The sequence below is a fragment of the Myotis daubentonii genome, chromosome 9 (assembly GCF_963259705.1).
Source record: "Myotis daubentonii chromosome 9, mMyoDau2.1, whole genome shotgun sequence".
Lineage (NCBI taxonomy): Eukaryota > Metazoa > Chordata > Mammalia > Chiroptera > Vespertilionidae > Myotis > Myotis daubentonii.
In genome coordinates this window covers 16941193-16959110 of record NC_081848.1, presented here as the reverse complement: position 1 = coordinate 16959110, position 17918 = coordinate 16941193, and the positions used below count along the sequence as shown (strand labels likewise).

The following is a 17918-nucleotide window of genomic DNA, read 5'->3' as shown; positions in this document are numbered from 1 at the left end:
ATTTCCACTGCTTCCTGCCAGTCAATTGTGTTTCATGAAGGATCTAGTTTTATGTGGGTGAACTCTCCCACCCCAGACCATCCATCTGCCTGAAACAAAATGGAATCCCTAAACGTTAAAACTAAATATTTCTGATTTTTACACAGCACAAAAGCTTTTATTTTTCTATGACTTTCAACATTTTTTACCACTTGTAGTAATTTCATAAACATACTGTTAAAGACACGGCCAAATGTATCATATGCATTATTTCATCCAATTATCACAACAACCCAGAGAGAATAACCCAAGCTCCCTTGAAGGTCGTGCTGGTAGTGGGTGGGATCAAATAAAAACCTTTTGCCTTCTAAGCATTTTAATAGCTCAAAAACAAAAATAGGGAAGCATAAAGTTAAAAATGTTTTTAAGGAGTTGAGAGCCTCTAAGAGAGATTAATTATATAATTATCTAAAAGCTCACCAAAATGATCAAGTAGTATTTATACTTCCCTGTCTGATATCTATCTATCAATCAATCATCTCCTTCATCTTTCAATGAATATTCTATTTTTGGAGGTTCATCTTTATGTAGGAATAATTTACATATAGTAAAATTGACAAATTGTAAGTATCCAATTTGATGAGTGACAAATTTGACAAACTCTTGTGACCCGCCATCAAAATCATGACATAAAACATTTCCATAAATTTATTTTATAGCTATAGTTAGTGCTGCCCTCTCTACGGTGGCCTGGGAAATATTTAGAGGGATAAATATAAAAAGCAACGATAACGCGTCACTTCACTCCATCTCGCAGGATATAGAAGGGTCCTGAAGGGCCTGCATGGGCCTGGGAGGGATTTCACTGAGCAGGTTTCAGAGCTGGAACTTCCCCATCCCATTCCCAGATGTGAGAGGTTGAGCAAGAACAGCCTAAAACACGAGCCTTCAGCAGGAGCACCAGTTGTCATTGCTCATGTGAAAGGAGAACTCATATTCCTTTCTTACTTGTTCAAGATATAACACTCATCATGTTGCCACTCACCATGTGAATCCTCTAGAAATAACATTAATATCGAAGAGTCCATATCTTTTGACCAGACGAGATGGCATATAATTTTTATTTTGCATATTGCAAACAACAGGATCTTGCAATGCCAGGTACCCAAATTTAGAGGTTTATATTTGAATGAAATTTGCCAGTCTGCAACTTCCTGTAGCTAACACAGCAGTCTCACAGCTGCCCCCAAAGCCCTCCCATGAAAATGAGTTAATTTGAACTAATAGGTCACCAAGGTAGTAAAGTGATAAGACTTCCCCTTGAGCACATTTATAGTCCATTTTTATGACCCTATAATATTTTTAGGTGCCAACCTAGAAGAAGGAACACATTGAAAGGAAGAGATCTCTGACTAGCATAAGACATTTCACACTATTGTACAACATATTTTTAAAGTTCTAACTATAAAGTTTAGAAAGTATTTCTTTAAACTTGAAGATAGTGCATCCTAACTGGTTTGGCTCAGTGGATAGAGCGTCAGCCTGTGGACTGAAGGGTCCAGTTTGATTCTGGTCAAGGGCATGTACCTTGGTTGCAGGCGCATCCCCAGTGGGGGCTGTGCAGGAGGCAGTTGATCAATATTTTTCTCTCATTGAAACTCTCTATCCCTCTCCCTGCCTCTTTTTAAAAAATCAATAAAATATATAAAAAAGAGGTGGATTTAAACTTGAAGATAGTGCTATTAATGCTTAACCAATAATAATCATAGCCACTTGTGAATAAATCCCGTTTCAAGGAATGTACAGTTTATATATTTAATTACTCATTGTCATTATATTGATGGTTGGGAGAAAGGTGGAACTGATGATGTCATACTGAACATTTTAAAACCATATGTTACTATCTGAATGTAGATCCACCATAGGTCATGATTTTCCTCCAACTCTAAAATAAATGGAAAGTTAATGTAAGACAGTCAGCCTTTAGATGGGTACCTGTGTTAGGTATAAATACCTTCCTCCTCCAGAAGAAAATGGGCAGGGAGAATCAGATGCCTGAGCAATTGTGACAAGTATGAAGTAGACCTTGGGTCATTCTGATTGGTGGGAAAGCTTATGCACAGTGACTAAACTATACCAAGTCTGTTCTAATAAATCTTGCTGTTTTGCAAAGTTTGAAGCAGGTTTTGATTTTTGGACCACTTATCTTGAGTTATATAGTAATTTAATCATAACTTAGAAAAGTGCTCCATAATGAATAGAAACTACAGTTATAAGCACCTGTCATGTGTCCAGTGTTTAATGTTATCTCATTATAAGGTAGTCATTGTCCTCTGGGGTTTACAAAGAGGAAAGCACAGAGAAGTTAAGTCATTGTGTCTCCAATCATCCATCTAGTAAATTACAAAACTGGGATTTAAAACCAGTTTCTCTGACTGCTCCCTCAATCTCTCAGTGACATGACCAGCAGGTTCCCTGCACTAGCCCTTCCATCAAACCACAGATGGTTACTGGGCACCTCTGAGGTACAAGGCACAGTGCTGAATGCTGCAGGTGCCAGGGAAAAATGCAACCCAACAGCTTAGATGAGGTTCCACTCAGCGACACAAGCCATTTGTGGTAGAATAAATGTGGCCACAATTTCTTTGCAGTTCCTTCCATCACGAAGTGAAGTCTACCACCCTGCCCCTTTGACCCTGGGTTGGTTTTGTGACTTGCTTTACTAACAGAATGTGACAGAGGTGATGTTGGATGAGATTGAGAATCTAGGCTTCAAGAGGATTTGCAGCTTTTATCTTTGCTCACTTTATTTATTTATTATTTATTTATTCCTCACTTGAGGATAGTTTTCCATTGATTTTTAGAGAGAGTAGAAGGGAGGAAGGGATAAGAGAGACAGAGAGAGACATTGATGTGAGAAGACACACCGATTGGTTGCATCCTGCACGCACCCAGACCAAGGCTGAGGATTGAACCTGCAAACCAGGTACCCCAGGTATGTGCCCTTGACTAGGAATCGAACCTGGGACCCTTTGGTGCACTGGCCAATGTTTTAGGCACTGAGCCACACTGGCCTGAGCTACCTTTGTTGTTTCAAGTGCTGCCTTCTAACTTCCTTTTAAGAAAGTCACTTCAGCCTCCTGGATGTTGAGTGACAGCGTGGAAGTGAATCCAGGCACTCCTGCTGACAGCTAGCATATACCAGACATGTGAAGGAGCCCTGTTGGACTTCAGCTAAACACAGCTGCATGAGAGAGGCCCAGGGGAACCTGCAGAGAAACTTCCAGCACACCCACAGGAATGTGAGAAACCAGAATAATTATTATCAATTATTCAGGTTCCAGTGGGTTCTCAGGTAACTGATACAGACACACCCAGAAAATAGATCATGGTTCAGGTGCATGGCCCATGCTCTACAGACTGTAGAAGTCGAAAAGGGAGAAATCAACTGGCTGAGGATTTGGACACTGAAGGATGAGAGGATGCAGCCAGGAGAAAGGAAGCTCCCAGCCGCAAGGGATTTTGTGAACCAAGCCCACAGGTGGGAAAGCACACCCACCTTCTATTCTTTAAGAGAGTATAAGCAAGTTGGCTTTCCAGGAGCAGAAGTTTCACTGAATTGATTAAATAAAAATGCATTGTGTGCCTACTACGTAACAGGATTGTGGTAATTTCCAGGAGTACAGAGAAGAATAAGGCATGGGCCCTGTTCTTTGGGAGCACGTCATTTCATAAGGAGCACAGTATACGTAAATAAAAGTGAGGGTTGAAAGGACTAGCATTTCATGAATACTTCATGCTAGACTCTGAGTCAAACACTTTACATATATTAATGTGTGTTTAATCATTTATAGTAACAACTAACATTTGTGTGCTTTACATGCCTTGCACTACCCTAGATAATTTACATGCATTATCTCATTAAATCTGTACCATTAACCAATGAAATAGATTGTTGTAAGTTATCATCTCAGATTATATATTGGAAAACTATTAAATAGTATAATGAACTTGTCCAAGATCACAAAGCTAGTAAGTGACACAGGCTGGATTCCAATCTAGATTGATTATAACCATGATTTAGTGTAGATAGGGGTGAGGGGTTGGGTGGAGGTAAGAATGAAGGGAGGGAGGGAGGTGGACTGCTGTGTTGAGGGAAGGTGACTGAACACATCATACTGCAGGTTATACTTGAGTCCAGATTTGAAGGATGAAAGGAAACGAATAAGCAGATAGAATAAGTGGTGTTATAGCTGGGGACCAGAGCGGGGCTCGAACGTGTGGGCAGCAAGTCCCAGATAAGAATGTGTGCAGGAAGTGTGCAGACAGAAAAGCTGAGGAGAAGCTACAGGGGGGTGGAGGAGCTAGGCCAGAAAGAACCTTTGATCCATGTCAAGGAACTTGGTCTTTGTTTGGGAGCAGGCAATGTCCCTGACAAGCTTTTAGCAGTGTGGACATGGTGAAAGTAATTTAATCTGGGGCTGAAACTGATAGGTCAGGGATGGTTCGGGGGTGAGTTTTAAGTGATTTGCTTAAGGCTTCCAAATGTATAGAATGAAATGAAGACTAAAATACATTTACATTTTCTCTTGGGGAAAGGAATTTACTGTGAAAACCTCAGTTTATGCCTTTTGTAATAGTGCATGTAAATATCTAACATTGATTTCAATCTTCATTAACTTGTTGGTGCAGCAACTTAATTTCTTTATAATATAACTAGAGGCCTGATGCACAAAATTTGTGCAAGAGTAGGCCTTCCTTCCCCCAACTGCCAGCATGGGCTTCCTTCTGGCACCCAGGACCCGGGCTTCCCTCACAGCCCCAGCTTTGTCTGGAAGGTCATCCATAAGGATGTCCGGAAGGACATCCGGTCTAATTAGCATATTACACTTTTGTTATTATAGATAACATAACAAAATTCTGGAAGATTGCACATGAAACTCAGAGTGGTGAGCCCTGGGAAGTAGGAGGGGATGAGGGGTAGGGGGTCTGTAGACTTCTGTTTATACTTTTTACTGTTTGAAATTTTAGCATGCATCACTTTTGTAATTAAAACAACTAGCTAATAAAAGCTAAAAAAATATAATTTAGGTTTCATATCTTTATCATAAATCACAATTTCCTAATAAAACGATGATTCCAAATGTCTGAAATATCTGGTATATGAACTATTTTATATCCTTTGGAAAGCTAATGCAGTTAGAGAATTCCAACTCTCTGACAACTTCTTGAAATTTTGCTGTTAAAACTCTCTTGTTTGGCACAAAATTATACCCAGACTGTCTCCGTGAGGAAGTAATTTCTGTTGCCTAAGTTACAAAACGAAACACATTTTTTTTTTTATCCCTGGGCCTTCATGTGCCTTTGGATGCTTTTTGCATTTCTGTAGCTAGATTAGAACAAGAACCACGGGGATGCATGATGGTAGGTGGTCCTGTACGCTTTGGCCAGAACTGAATCTGCAGACTGCAGCCCCGCCAACGGACTTGCCGTGGCTCTGGTGCTGCAAAACATGGCTATTTCTGTGAGCTGTGCAAAAGAATTCACCACCAGGAAATGTTTTGAATTTCATGACATTAAAAAAAATGACAGAACCAACAGAACAGCTGAAAAAATAAGTTGCCTGTAAAAGGTTCGCCTTTGTTATTATTTTAAAAATTTTCTGCAATTGTGAAGGAGCAGGTGGTTGGGTAGAGAGCACAGAGAGCCCTGGAAATGTGGTTTAGTTCTCTAAATAGGGCAGGATAGTGGGCTAATTAAAATCAGACAATGGGCCACTCTGAAAGCCTTAGATAAAGCATCCATTCAAATGAAGAGCACAGATATAATGCGTACCTCTGTATTCAAACATTGGCATTTTGAGTTTATAAGGCATTGCCTGCTCAGAAAATGTTTTGTTTTTGTGAGTGTGTGTGTGTGTTTTAGGTTCTTTCTAGGTTCATGAAGGGAGTAAGCTGGCAATGTTAACAAGCAATATGCAAAGCACTGTGCTCTGGGAATGAGCAAAAAGGTGTACTAGGGTAAACATTGATTCCCTTTATCAATAGCCTTGCAAATGTTACAGATAAATGGATCCCTCCTCAGGCAATTCAGAAAAAAAAAGCAGGAAGGGCAAATGCAATGGACTTATTAGCGAAAAATAATAATTTCCCTAAGAGATTTAGTAACTAAACACAAAGAGTTAAGGCACTGCTAAAAATAAGAAAAAGAAAAATCACATAAGAGAAATAATACCCAGCACAGCAAGACATCCTGGGCCATGTAATGACCATTTGCTGTACCCAGGTAAGCATGAAAATCTCACCAACGCTGGAAAACATTGTAGCATGGGTTTAGTTTATGAGTCTTGAAGAGATGATAAATGGTTTTTATGGTAAATTTTAAGAAATCAGAGGCGAGCATGAATATTTCTTACGATAGCAGTGGTACAGATATTTTTTGTACTCACATGTCCTCAGAGCTTTGGGATGCTTGCTAACCAGAAATTGAATATAACATGTGTGTGCTCTGTTCTTAGCTTTTATAGTATAGGGATGTCTGCAATGGCTGTGCTTTCTCCCTTGAATTTATGTATGGCCAACTGCCTACATTTAAGGCATGGATAATCAGTTAGTTTATTTACATCAGGCTATTTACATTCTGCTTCTTTCGGCCTTTTTATTGTTGTTTAGCACCACCATTAGAATAGCACAATATATACATTGACCAAGTTTTAGCAGGGTTCGGAGGGTATAGCTTGATTAAAATTAAATTTTGATATTAGTATATATGTAGGCTTTCATTATGTCTTTTGTATGGAATACAAAAAGTTGGCTTTGTACTTAAGAATGGAATCCACTGGTGGTCCCCATCTCCTCATCTTTTCTCATACTTTCATAAGAAGGGAAGAGCATAAAGATATTACCCTCCCTTTCCTTCATGGCTATTGCATTTATTAAGAATATGCACATGATCAGTTAGTGTATAAAATTATGAGAGAATGCTGGGTACCACAAAGGTTGGGAGAGCCTCTAAGAGGCGGATCATCAGAGACAGCAGGTAAAAGCTATCAGCTCTGTGGGCTCAGGGATCTCTTCCAATCCTCAGAGGAAACTGATGTGCTTTCTGCCTTTGCAGTAGGAGAAGTGGCATTTTACACCCAGTCTCAAGAGTGAGTCTCCTGGGTCAGTTGGGCAATACTCAGAAAAGAAATCTCCCCTCATTAAAAAGCATAGCAGAAAAGGTCAGCGCCAAATGGGTTGGGTGAGGTAGGCCCTAGAGATCTATAGGAGGATAGCAAAGAGGCTTCTAGAAGGTCAGTGTGGTATGTTTTCCTATTTTACAGAGAAGGCCAGGTGCCATGGAAAGCCCAAGAGATTAGGGGTCCAGCAGTGGTGGGGAATGACACAGAGGAACTATATTTTGAAAGCAGGTTCTGATGGCACTAGAGAATAGTTCTAGACAGAACTATGAACTTGCATGTAGATATCTGAGTATCATAGGAATGAAAGGCTTTGGCTCTGATTTGAGTTGGGTGTGGCATCATCTGAGCAGCCTGCAGAATCACTACAGGGTGGGCAGGGAGACAGACATGAGGTGGAGAGGGAGCCGGAGTCATGAATGGAATGTGAAGAATCAGGTGAGCACTGAGCATGGGAGCTAAGCAAAGTGGCTATTCCAAAGCCAGTCCTGCCTTGGGTCAGAACTATAAATTTAAGAAGGCAGCACATTAGGTAAAATAAAGACCTTGGAGTCCAAAAAACCCTGGGTCCAAATCTAAGCTTCACTGCTTTCTATGAGGCTTAGTTTCCACATCTGAAAACAGAAGTGTCGTCCTCTCAAGAGAGTTGTGCTTCTTGTTGATAAATGAGATGTATTTAGAACTGCATAAATGAAAATATTTGTAAAGTCCTGATTAGGAGCCCAGCAGTAAATGATGACTATTATTATTGATGTTCTTTTTACCTTAGAGAGAATTGAAGTGATGGAAGGGGACCCAGGATTTATCTCTCTTAGGAGAATAATGGGGTTCAGCTTAGCCTTGGAGATTGGGGGTAGGGGTGCCAGTGGATGGAATATGTTCTGAGGTAGGGAAAACTATAAAGTCAGGATGAGAAAGAGCTGTACCCAGTGGGGAGGAGGGGAAACACTGTAAGTACCAGTTCCATCCCATCTATACCACTCGTAAGATTATAAGATCTTTTGTCATTGAGGAAATGTAGGTTCAAAAAAATAACATTATTTAAGTCAACAAATTGGTAGCAAATCCTGACCAAAATGTTAAGACTTTTATTTTCTTCTTCTTGCCATTTGAAGTTGGAATTTCCTGAAAACTCCATGATTGGAAGGTATAATACTTTGTTATCCAAGACTGGTTAAGTCTTTGGATGTTGGCAACTGCAGAATGAGAGCGGGTGGATTTACATTAATGAAATGCACCAAGCGGGAGCTTCGGTTCTGGCCATCTTGTCTTTCAGAATGGACGAGGGTGAAATTGCTGAGTCTGAATACAAAATAAAGGTGCTAACTGTGGCTTTTACTGTCTTATTGTTTCATTCCTCACTGTGAATTGATTTTTCCAACCTAAAAAGTCATCCAGTGGCCTTCCTAATGGCCTGACTTACTATATGATGTTAGAATCTATAGTAATGGAAACAGGAGTATCTAACTGCAAGACTGCTATTCAGAGCTGGCCATAGTCTTGTGGGTATCTACCTGTGTGCACCAGACTTTCCCTGTAATGTTATCAAGTGCTACCATGTTCCAGGGACTGTAAACACCATGAAAGTGGCCATTTATTGAGCACTTATAACATGTCACAGCTATACCAGGAGGTTTGTATACATTATCTAATTTCATTTTCATGGCAACTTTATGGTGGTATCACTATCCCCATTGACATAGGAGGAAACTGAGGCCCATAGAAGTTAGACAACTTTCACACATTAGAATCAGATCCTCAGTCGGTCTGTGTCCTAAATACGAGCTCTTCACCATTCTATCACACTGCCGTTCCTTTTGGCTGGAGACTCCAAAAGGAACAAATAGAAATAGAAAGACATTAGCCATTTGGGGGGAGGGGTTTAAACAAATAGTCATAATGCAATGTAGTAGGTATTTTAGCAGATAGATAGGCTGGAGTCTCTGGGAGTAGGAGACTCTGGGAGACCTTAGCAGGCAAGACTAGCACTGAATTTGGAAGGGTCATGGACCAGGTCAGGTCTCTCAACCTTCTCTTTCAGTTCATCCTGCACACCAAATTGGCCCATGCACCTCATGTCACAGACAGAGTGCCGCCTCACTGTCTAGACCACCTGTGTTCTGTTTGGACTTCATCCCTCCTCACCACTCACTTGAGCTATCTTCTTCTTTCAAAGCCTAGGTCAAGGCTCATCTTCTTCTGAGAAGTCTTTTTCATGTATAATTCCTTCTCCCACAGCTGGACTGTACATCTCTTCAGGTCAATCAATCTTACATCACTTTGAATTCTAACGTTCTTTGCAGTAATTAATAGCAAAAGCATCAATTGAACGCATACCATGTGCTAAGCCCTTAACAAAAATTAAATATAACTCTTATGATAACCTTGCAAGGCAGATATTGCCTTCCTTCAACAGCAAGATCAAGTCATTGTACAGTTGGCAAATGGCAGATCTGGGATCTGAATTCAGGTCATCTGGCTCCCGAGCCCAAACTCTGCCCCCAACTATGCCGTCTGTGTCATAGATGGTGAACTTCAGGCACCCTGAGTGCTGTAGGTTCCCAGACAAATGAGTGATCTCAAGCATCAGCTCAAAGATGCTTCAACTTGGCTATGAGCTAGTTCTCAGAGACTCAGATCTATTTAAAATCCTAAACAGTGAAACGGGAACATTTGAAACATGAATAACAATAATAAAGAAGATAAAGAAATGGGATGAACTCTTAAAAGTTTGAGTATTAAAATTGAATACTGAAATGGGAGAGACACAACTGTCAACTTTTAGAGAGAAGCTCAGAGAAGAGAAAAGTTGCCTGAGACCACCGATAGCCAGAGGAGTGGTTCAAACGGATGGAGCAAGGGGCAATTTCTCATGTCTTGGATGCATTTTCCAAAGCTTTAGGGAAGTCAAAGAAACTTTGGGATGCTGCAATATACAGGTCCCAATTGTGTATGTTTTTATTTTTTACATTTCTCAAGAAGTCCAAATGCAAATCACAGATACGCACATCACCATGTTTACACTCGGTGGTGACTGAAGTGTGCCTGTGATTGGTGCCATAAAACAGCAGCTGGACATTAAACTAAACAAACCTCTATAGGAAGACAGGCAGTTATTAAGCATGGAGCTGGGCAATGCACATCTGTTCCACAATTAGAGTTTATCTCAACACGATCAAACACTTTCAGTTACTCTAGGCCATAAATGCAGTAGACGGCACCCATTTGCCGTCTGTTCCTCCAAATTTCCCACCAATGTGTATGCTTGTCATCTTCTTTCTGTGTGTGCATTGATTTCCTTCCAAAAATAGGAAAGATTTTAATCAAGGAGCCCAGCCGACAATATGGCCAGATCTTATATGTTCTTGATGTGGAGATTTTATTTTATTTATTTTTTTATTTTATTTTTTTTATATTTTTTTATTGCTTAAAGTATTACAAAGGGTATTACATATGTATCCATTTTATCCCCCCGCCCTAGACAGTCCCCTAGCCTCCCCTATCCCCCAGTGTCTTATGTCCATTGTTTATGCTTATATGCATGCATATAAGTCCTTTAGTTGATCTCTTACCCCCCTACCTCCTGCCTCCCAACCCTCCCCGGCCTTCCCGCTGCAGTTTGACAATCTGTTTGAGGCAGCTCTGCCTCTGTATCTATTATTGTTCAAAAGTTTATAATGGTCTCTATTGTCCATGAATGAGTGAGATCATGTGGTATTTTTCCTTTATTGACTGGCTTATTTCACTTAGCATAATGCTCTCCAGTTCCATCCATGACGTTGCAAATGGTAAGAGTTCCTTCCTTTTTACAGCAGCATAGTATTCCATCGTGTAGATGTACCACAGTTTTCTAATCCATTCATCTACTGATGGGCACTTAAGCTGTTTCCAGATCTTAGCTATGGTGAATTGTGCTGCTATGAACATAGGGGTGCATATATCCTTTCTGATTGGTGTTTCTGGTTTCTTGGGATATATTCCTAGAAGTGGGATCACAGGGTCAAATGGGAGTTCCATTTTCAGTTTTTTAAGGAAACTCCATACTGTCTTCCATAGTGGCTGCACCAGTCTGCATTCCCACCAGCAGTGCACAAGTGTTCCTTTTTCTTGATGTGGAGATTTTAGTAGCTCATATAAATGTAAGGATTTGGGAAAATATAGAAAAAGGAAGTAATTATTAGTAATTGTGATTTGGAAAGTAAACACTTGAGGCTGATATAAAAGAATCATGTCAAGTGGAGATAGTTAAATTTTAGGCTGTAAATGTATAATGTGTATAATTCAAGGTTGATAGAATATAAATATATTTCCACTTGAGATATATCTCTTCAATATTTTCCTCAGTTCAGAACTTCCAAAACAACTAGAAATCTTCACTTATTTTTCCTTATGTTTATGTACAATATTAAGTTAAAATAACTTTCATAGCTATTTCCTTATTGTTCCTCACTATAGCATTTGATAAATGAGCAGAGAATGAGCTATTAGGGTGTCCATAAACAAACAAAATATAAATAAAAATTGAGCATCAGACCATGATTCCCAGGCCCATTTATTTTTATTTTTTGTTAATCCTCATCTGAGGATATTTTTTCCATTGATTTTTTTTTTTTTTAGAGAGAGAGAGTGGAAGGGGGTGAGGGAGAAAGAGAAAGACAGAGAGAGAGAGAAAGAGAGAGAGAGAGAGAGAGAGAGAGAGAGAGAGAGAGAGAGAGGAAGAGAGAAACATCAATGTGAGAGAGACACATAGATTGGTTGCATCTTGCATGTGGCCCGACTAGGGCCAGGGATTGAACCAGCAACCCAGGTATGTGGCCAGGAATCAAACCCAAGACCCTCCAGTGCATGGGCCAATGCTCTAACCACTGAGCATGCTGCCTGGGCCCTAAGCACATTTTAATCTCCCCCAACTGCATTGTATTCCCACTTTCCATGACATAATTTTAATTCCAAACTGGTTTTAATTTTCTACTCAGCAAGTTTAAGAATTTTCACCTCATGCCAGCTGTTGTATACCCAATGATTTTAAATGAATATTTATGATATTTTAAGAAAAACTTGATTAGAAAACTCAATAGCTTGGAAATTGTTCACTGAATTTCAAACCAAATGAAAAGTGGTGGTTATTAGCCTTAGTGCTTCTTTTTCTTGTTATTCCTTTTCCCTCTTTACTATAAGTAACTGAGAGTTCACTGAATTTTGTGACATTATTAAAATCTCTCAGTGATTAGCCTTTATGGATCTCAATGAAAATAGTGTAATTGAAAAAAATGCAACCTAAACCTACATCAAAATTCATATATATATATATATATATATATATATATATATATATATATATATACACACACACACACATATACATACATGTTGGTGAATGGTTCATATTTTAAATATTCTGGTAGAAGATCTAGCAGTCTAGTAAGGAATAACAGAAAAATTTGAGAAAGAAAGAGAAAAGCCCTTATTTAAAAGCAGATATCCCTGGTAACAGTGTGAAACCACACGATTGTGGCTGCAGTGTACGCGAGTGGTTTTAAGTGCAGTCTTTGGTGAAAGTTTTTGGTTTTTTTTGATGGGAGGGATTTTTCCCCCTTTGATTCCTCCTGTAAAGATGTGAAAAACATCTCATAGTATCACAAACAGATGCTCTTAGGGAAATTGTGGTAAAGCCAGATCTACACAACCTGCGTAAACTTATCAAAGCGTTGGCTGGAAGAGCAGAGCAGCAATTTGAACTTCTAAAAGATACTTAACAGGGGACACAGTGCCATAATATATGTGTATTAGCTTCCTAGGGCTACTGGTAAAAAATTACTACAAACTGGGTGGTTTAAAAAGATTGAAATGTATTCTTTCACAGTTCTGGAGGCCAGAAGTCCAAATGAAGGTGTCAGCAGTGCTGTCCTCCATATAGGCCTCTAGGGGAGAACACATTCTTTGCCTTGTCCGGATTTTGATGGCTGCCTGCATTCTGTGACTTGTAGCTGCATGACTCCAACCTCTGCCTCTGTCTCTTCTGTGTGTCTCCTCCTTCATGTGTGTGTGTCTCTCTCAAACTCATTCTTACAAGAATACACGTGATTGCATTTAGGGCCCACCTGGTAATCCAGGGTTCACCTTTCAAGATCCTTAACTTAATCACTTATTTTGCCCCATAAGGCAACATTCACAGATGCCAGGGATATGACATAAGATATTTTGGGGTCCACTTCTGGCCTAACACAATATGTATGATAGGATCTCCCGTCTCCTTAAGTTAGCCCTTGACTGGTTATAATCTATCTTGTTAGGAACAAATTTTGAACATGCATAAGGATGGCTTCCCTATCTAAAATGATTCAAGATATCTGACTCATTGTCACCTAGTGCATTAGAAAGAGAAATAGGAGGTAGTCTTAGTATAACCCATGCAATTAGAGCCCCCAAATGCCTTCCAGTAATGTGATTCTCCATGATTCCTGCTCTTGGGTTTCATTTGCAACAGGGTCAGAAATAGGTCATCAAGAGTGGATTATTAATGAATACAGCATCCTTTTTGGGATATACAGATGTTCTAGAATAGTGGTGGAGAAGATGAAAAATGAGCAGGTAGACAATAAAATCAATACATGAAGATACCTAAAGTTCAAATAACCACATTTCAAGTTTATACGCATTTAACTATCCAAATTTGAAAGGTCATTGAAGTGAAGATAAGAATAAGATACTAGCATTGAGACATTGGGAATATATATAAACTAGTAGCCCAGTGCACGAAATTCATGCACATTAAAAGGGAATTAATTGCTCATCAGCCTGCAGACTCAAGGGTCCCAGTTTCGATTCCGGTCAAGGGCATGTACCTTGGTTGTGGGCACATCCCCAGTGGGGAGTGTGCAGGAGGCAGCTGATGGATGTTTCTCTCTCATCGATGTTTCTAACTCTCTATCCCTCTCCCTTCCTCTCTGTAAAAAATCAATAAAATATCTTTTTTTTAAAAAAGGGGAATTAATTAGCAAACTGGCCACCTGTCAATTCCGTGAGGAAAGGGGCTCCCTCCTCCCTCCTATCAGGGTCCGGGGTGCAGGAGAATGGGGTTCCTGGCTGGCAGGCCACTGACAGCAAGCTATCCAACAGTGGATTCTGTGAGGACTGGGGATCCCTCCTTTCTACTGTCAGGGTCTGGTTTGAAGGTTGGCCATGCCCCCTGTTAGGCCAGACCCAGAGTTCTACCACGCCATGGCCTCCACCTCAGCAACCCAGGACTGACTGCTGCTGGGCTCTCCTGGTACTCTGAGGGTAGGTTCTTCCCTCAGGCCACACGGGAAACAGCTGGGGAGTGCGCAGCCCTTGGTAAAACAACTCAGGATTCAGTGGATCCACGCTCTGAGAGCGAGTTCCTGCCTCAAACCCCGCCCTCAGCAGAAACAGCTCCAGGAAACAGCTCAGGGGAGGGCGTAGCTGTTGCCAAGACAACCCCTGCAGGACTGACTTCCTTCTGCTTGGTCCAGCTTCTGGCTTGATGTTAAACCCAAACAGCTCTGGGAAACAGCTGGGGAGGGCACAGCCCTTGGCAAAGCAACCCAGGATTCAGTGGGTCCATGCTCCAAGGGAGGGTTCCTGCCTCAAACCCCGCTCTCACCAGAAACAGCTCTGGGAAACAGCTCGGGTGAGGGTGCAGCCGTTGCCAAGACAACCCCTGCAGGACTGACTTCCTTCCACTTGGTCTTGGTTCTGGTGGTCGTGATGAACACTACCCAGGGTTTTTATATAAGTAGATGAGCTTAAGGCTGAGTTCATACAGCCCCTACTTATGCCAAAGAATAAGTGCATAGTTAGAGCTGGTTTGAAATTTTCAAGTCCTAGAAGTTCTTTTTACATAAATATGTTTTCTTGAGTTTTCATTACCTTTGTTTGATGTACTATGGCCTGAAATTTTATGTCCTCCCCAAATTCATATGTTGAAATCCTAATGCCCAATAAGATGATATTAGGAGGTGAGGCCTTTGGGGTGATTAGATCATGAACACAGAGCCCTCAGGAATGGGAGTAGTGCCTTCATAAGAGACCCAAGGGCTCTCCAGGCCCCATGTGAGAATACAGGGAGACGTCTATCCCCCAGGAAGAGTAGACTTCCAGCCTTGATTTAGACTTCCAGCCTTCAAACTGTGAGAAATGTTTGCTGTTTAAGCTACTCCTTTTGTGGTATTCTGTTATAGCAGCTGAAATGGACAAAGACAGCATGAGTCAGAGATTTTTCTATTCTCCACATTGATCTTTCCCTTAAAAGGAATATGGAACTAGAAGTCAGAAAACTTGCCACTTGCTAACTGTAGCATAAAAATAATCAATTCCCATCTCCTGTGCTCAACTTTTTAATCTCTAAAATGGGAAACCATGTAAATCTCAATCTCTCAGAATTAATGTGTAGATTAAATGAAATAACACATAAGGAAATGTACTTTAAACAGTCCTTATGTAAACATTGTTATAGTCTTCATATCACATGGCCATACTGCCTGGTCTTTTGTCTTACCATTCAGTCCAGTGCTTTGTTATATTGTCTTGTATATTTTTAAGTGGATAAGTATTTTTCCTTTCCACCAGCCTATTTGGTGTTTAATGGCACAGACCATGTATTATGCATTTCTTGTAGCCACTTTCACTATAACATTTTCAATGTCACTGGGCCAATTAGCAGTAGTTCAACAAGTTCTTATCTGGGTAAAGATAAGAACTATGGCTGTGGTGTGTGAGGCTTCAATGCTTACTCTTTGCTCCATGGTAAAGTTCTCAAGATATGATATGTAAAGATTCACCCAAGGAATTTGTTAACAATGACCATTTCTTGGCTGCAGCCAAATAACTCTATGTTAGTAGACATGGTAAAAGGACCAGGAATCTTCATTTCCATAAAATAATATAGCTTGTTATTAATTATGTTTATATTGTTATAGCTCTTAAAAAGTAACATCAACAAATAAAGAAAACACTATTTGATAGTCATAGATATTGAACAAGAAGTCATGTTAGGTCATTTTTAAAAGAAAAATATATTATCATCTGGTTTTTATTTTGTAACTCTGTTGGGTATAGGGCCTTATCATTTGTATATTGACACTAGATGCCTAATGCACTAAATTCGTGCTTGGGGGGTGGGTGGGAGGGGTCCCTCAGCCCAGCCTGTACCCTCTTGCAATCCTGGACCTACCGCTGGCTCCTAACCGTTTGCCTGCCTGCTTGCCTGCCTGATCTCCCCTATCCACTCTGCCTGCCTGCCTCATCGCCCCTAAGCACTCACCTGCCTGCCTCATCACCCTTAACCGCTCTTCCTGCCTGATTACCCCTAACTACTCGCCTGCCTGACTGATCTCCCCTAACTGCCTCTGCCTGCCTGCCCGATTGTCCCCAACCATCTTGGCCTTGGCCTCCATGGCTTCATCCAGAAGGACGTCTGGAATGACATCTGGAAGGTCATTCAGCTGTCCGGTCTAATTAGCATATTATACTTTTATTATTATAGATTGATGACAATTCCAAGGAGTGAGTTACCTCCTCACTCACACTGAGAAGATACAATATCTGCTCCTTGACTGTGGTGTTATCTTCACTGTGATCTTTATCTTCTCAATTGACAGTATGCCTGTAACTTTCATCATGTTGCACAATTTTAGCTAGAGTTGTGGCCAAGCAATTTACAGTACTTCCATGAAGCTGTAGTTCATTTAGAGTAGATGCTGAAATCTCTCTCTCTCTCTCTCTCTCTCTCTCTCTCTCTCTCTCTCTCTCTCTCTCTCTCTCTCTCTCCTCTAGATTGGTATGGATAATTTTAACACACGCCCCACATATCCCAGATGATTCTAAGCAGGCGCTATGAGAAACACTGCACTAGGAGCAGACAAGAAGCCAATTATTTAGATTTCTCTTTATCAGCTAAGCTCCATTTGTTGAATTAGAGGAGAGGAGATGGTTTAAAAGAAAGAGGCAGAAAATATGGATGGGAGGAAATAGAATCTGGGGTTGCTCATTTAATTTGATTTTGGAGCAGTGTTGGACATGGTGCTGACATTCAGAGCAGACACACTGGGAGACCAGTGCCCACTGTGTGCCAGCCCCTGGGTGAGGTGCTGTCCATGCTTGCTCAGTTATTCTTGGCCATCTGTTCTGTGCCCTGCACCCAGCAATCCCTGACAGATCCTGATATTTATGTTGTTGTATTTTACCTAATAGATAATGATTATATACTGTCTTAATAGCCAAATACGGTTTCCATTCTTGAATCACTTTTTGTTTTTTGAGAATTGGTGCCACTACTTAAACATTTTAGGCACAGAGTGTAGCTACTTATGAAGACACAGTTGGTAGATAAGGGTGTTAGAATTAAACGTGTCTCCTACTAGGATTTTTCTTTAAACTTTTTATTAAATGTATTGGGGTGACTTGGCTAATAAACTTATATAAGTTTCAAATGTACAATTCTATAATACATCATCTGTATACTATCGTGTGTGTTCACCATTCAACCTCAGGTCTTCTGCAGTCAGCATCGGTTTGATCCCCTTTATCCTTTATTACACTCTCACCCCCATTCCCTCTGGTAACCACCGTACTGTTGTCTGTATCTATGAGTTTTGTTTGTTTGTTCGTTGACTTGTTGCTTTCAGTTTTATATCCCACATATGAATGAAATCATATGGTTCTTGACTTTTTCTGTTTGACTTATTTAGATTAACATGATATTCTCAAGATGTATCTATGTTGTTGCAAAAACCAGTAT

The 17918-nt window shown here is 40.4% G+C and overlaps 1 protein-coding gene across 1 annotated transcript in view; it reads right to left on the bottom strand.

Annotated features, from left to right (window-relative positions):
- POU2AF2 (POU class 2 homeobox associating factor 2) overlaps positions 1-17918 on the bottom strand; it is a 40097-nt gene that overhangs the window by 8475 nt on the left and 13704 nt on the right. The gene's annotated exons all lie outside the window — the stretch shown is intronic.